The 3,948-nt window shown below is 36.0% G+C and overlaps 1 pseudogene; it reads right to left on the bottom strand.

The window, feature by feature from the left end:
• Positions 1-3,717: 3,717 nt before the first annotated feature.
• The window catches only part of LOC120140753, a 455-nt pseudogene continuing 224 nt past the window's right edge, over positions 3,718-3,948 (bottom strand).

The raw sequence follows: 3,948 nt of genomic DNA, 5'->3' as shown, positions 1-3,948 counted from the left end.
ATTATGAACAATTATAATGATAAAACAAACCATTTTTTGCTATATTTATATCGGATTTAGAGTGTGTATTACAAGTTTATGATCTATGCTTTTAAAATATAAATTAGTGTGGACTCTATGAATGATATCAATGTTAGGTTTGTGCTTTTGTGAGTCTTATAAATGGATCAATATCTTTGGAAATCTATTATTTGACGCATGATTTCTATCTCTTTATTTGTCTACAAAAGTTTTCATTATATAAAAAAATTAGCTAACCCTATTCCCATATGTAATGGGATAAGGGGAGGTAGGGTAGTAGGCTAGCCCCCAACATCAGGTTGAGAGCAGCTTCCGTGGAAGACCTCCGTTATGAATTGCCCTAAGTGGGACTCGATCACATGACCACAAGATTAAGAGCCTTGCGCTCTACCAACTGAGCTAGATGGGCAATTCATGCTTCGTCTTCCAAAGAAACCGAACAATTATCGATAATTTCACTTTCTCTACTCAAAACTAGACGAGATATTGACGTAGACATAAAGATTGAGAGAATAAATTTAGCAGATTGCTCTGTAAATGATTCTGAATATATCGATAAATTATCGCAAAAGAGAATCTAACTATACGACACCGTCAACATTTTCTGATCAGGAGGTGTGTCGTGATGAATGCAACACGAAATGTCAAGATATCATAGAGATTCAAAATTGTACCATAAAAACAAACAAATAACTATGCCATAAAAATAGACAAACAATTGTGTTAAGAAAATAAAATTGAATACTTCAAGAATATACAAAAAAAAATCAAAACAAGAATGATACTTATTTAAATCTAAATAAAAAGAAGAAGCAACACTCTAAAAGAGTCACTTTATAAGGAAAACTAGAACAACCTTTAAAGATCTAAGATTGTCACGAATTTAGGAATAATTTTTGAAATTAAAAAGTTGATTGAAGAAAGGGTTTTAGAAGAGATGAAGATTTTAGAGAAAAGAACTTCAAATTCATTCATAAAAAATGATCCCATAGGGTTGAGTACAACATTATATATTCACATGTACCAACATATGTGAATTGTACTACAAATATAGCAATCGTAATGGTTCTTTTGATGATTCATGCATGTGTTATTCTTGTGGGCCGTATCCAATTGAAGCCCAATATTCTTCATTTATGGAGCTGCTTCCTTCATTAATTTCGCACATGCTTGGGACTCAATATTGCCAGCCCAATCATCCATAAAATCTCCCATTGACCGCTCCTTATTAGATCCCCTTTCTACAAATGGTTGTCCCTTGTTCCCATATGTAATGAGATAAGAGGAGGTAAGATAGTAGGCTGCCCCCAACACTAAGTTGAGAGCAGCTTCATAGGATACCTCCCAATTATGAATTCCCAAATTTAATTCAATCTCTAGTTGCTAGCGCTTTTCCCCCAATTTCTCCTTTTCAAACCCTAATCTGACTTCCATCGTGACAATACCCCTCCTCCAGATGATCCTTGACCCCAGGATCGAAATTGGGGAATTGCTTTTTCAGCACTGTGTAATCTTCTCAAGTGGCGTCTTCAGTGCCCATATTTGTCCACTGGATGAGAAGCTGGGTCACCGGCTTGTTCTGACGTTTAATCATCATTTTGTTCAAAACGATGGCCGGATAAACTTTTAATTGTCCATCCACAGCAACTTCTAGTGGATCTATAGAGGTAACACCTTGTTTTCCTACCTTATTTTTCAACAGACTGATGTGAAAAACTAGGTGTACTTTTTTTTTACTTTTCTGGTAGTTGAAGTTTAAAAGCAATTTTTTTTTCGATTCTCTGTCAAATCTTGTAGGGACCAAAATAACTTGCAACAAGCTTTTGGTTCTTTCTTAAGGCAAGCGAAGTTTGGCGATATGGTTGGGGCTTTAGGTAAACTTATTTTCCTTCCTCGAATCCTCTCTCAGTTCCATGTCTATAAGCTATTTGCTTTATTCGATTGCTAGCATGTTGTAATTGGTCACGTAATAGTACATTTAATTGCTCCATTTGTTGCTTGATTTCTTGTACTGCTGCTACCCAAGTGTCACTGGACCATGATAGAGTAGGGGATTTGTAGCCATAAAGTTCCTCAAACAGTGTCATCCCCAACACTATGTGATAGATAGTGTTATACCACCACTCAACATGTGCTAAGGATTTTGCTCATGAAGTATGTTTTAGGAAACACATGCATCTTAGATACTGCTCAAGACACTGGTTAAGCCTTTCTAACTACCCATCTGTTTCTGGGTGGTATGGTACGCTGAAAAATATACTTTTTCCCATTTTCTTCATCAACTCTTGCCAAAAAAGACTTGTGAAGGACTTGTTCCGATCAGAAATAACAATTTTAGTTGGTCCATGTAGCTTGTAAACCTGCTCCAAATAAATTCTAGCAACATCTAGAACTATCTAAGGGTGAGCTAAAGGCTTAAAATGAGCATACTTAGTAAATTTATCTATGACCACTAAGATGCCATTGTACTTCGATGAAGGAAGAAGTACTTAAATGAATTCTACAGTGATGACTTCCCAAGTATTTTAATGATCTGGAATAGGTTGTAGTAAACCCAACTTGGGTATATGCTTAATTTTTGTTCTCTGACACACATCACATTGTTGCATATGTAGTTGAATCATTGACTTCATCTTTGGCCAGAAAAAAATAAGATTTGACCCTTTGATATGTTTATTGAATTCCTAAATGTCCCCCTTGAGTGGAGTCATGAAAAGCTGAAATAAATTTTGCTCGAAGATCTCCAATCTCCCTAGATATACCCTGTTTTGAAAATACAAAACACATATAGTCAATTTCTAATCATGCTCCTGACTTGGTGAATTATCAATATTGAAAGTTTTTTCTTGAGCTATGTATTCAGACTCATAGTTATATTCCATTTCTTGAACCCAAGTAGGTGTAGTGACTGTACCCTCATTTTGCCAACTCCCCCAAATCTAACTTTTGTATTGAGAGTGCATCAACCACTCGATTTTTTTTCTTCTTATGTATCGTACTATATAGTCCAGCCGTAACAGTTTGGTGGGACCTTTTTTTCTAAATTACTGTTGTTAAATTTTGTTCTAGCAAATGTTTTAAAGGTTCGTGGTTTGTATTAATAACAAAAGTACCACTCTCCAAATAGTGTCTCTAGTGTGATACTGCCATCAAAATGGCCAAATATTTTTTCTCATAGATAGAAAGCTCTGCATGTTTAGAGCCAAGGGCTTTGTTGAGATAGACTATTGGTCTCCCTACTTGAGATAGTACAACTCTAATGCCTTTAAAACTAGCATCAATCTCCGATTTTTTTAGCCTATAATTAGGAAGAGCCAAAATTCGTGCTTGGCACATCCTTTGTTTCAAATCTTCAAAGGTTGCTTGAGGTTCAAGTTGCCACTGAAAATTTACCTTCTTGAGCATATTTGTCAAGGGTTTACTCAATTTACCATACCCTTTTATGAAATTTCTATAGTAGCATGTTAATCCCAAAAATCTCCTCAAGACTTTCAAATTCTTAGGTAAAAGCCAATCCTGCATAGCTTTGATTTTTACTAGATCAATAGCTTGGTTTAAAAAAACACCCATCAGGCGCGCCTGATGCGTGATGCGGCCGTTGTGATGGTCAAAGCGCATCTGGCAGCCTGATGCGGTAGGGGGTACATAATGCGGTCTGATGCGGGCCGATGCGTTTAGTAAAAAAAAATTTGTTTTTTATTTGAACTTCCTCATAAGCTTTTGGGATGACTTCCTCTCGAGCCTTATGTATTTACACTCTTCATCTTCTACTTCCTCACGTTTCTTCTTCTACTTCCTCACATTTCCTCTTCCCATCGCTTTTGATCACCATAGTATTCTTATCTTCAACAGTAACCTGAAAATCAGACCGAAAAGAATTAATGTCAGCCAAACAAGAAAAAGAAATCAAAATACCCTGATGACAGT

This window comes from Hibiscus syriacus, unplaced genomic scaffold (genome assembly GCF_006381635.1).
Source record: "Hibiscus syriacus cultivar Baekdansim isolate YM2019G1 unplaced genomic scaffold, ASM638163v2 tig00002237_pilon, whole genome shotgun sequence".
Classification (NCBI taxonomy): Eukaryota; Viridiplantae; Streptophyta; class Magnoliopsida; order Malvales; family Malvaceae; genus Hibiscus; species Hibiscus syriacus.
The sequence above is the reverse complement of the archived record's forward strand: the minus strand, read 5'-3'. Positions and strand labels throughout refer to the sequence as shown.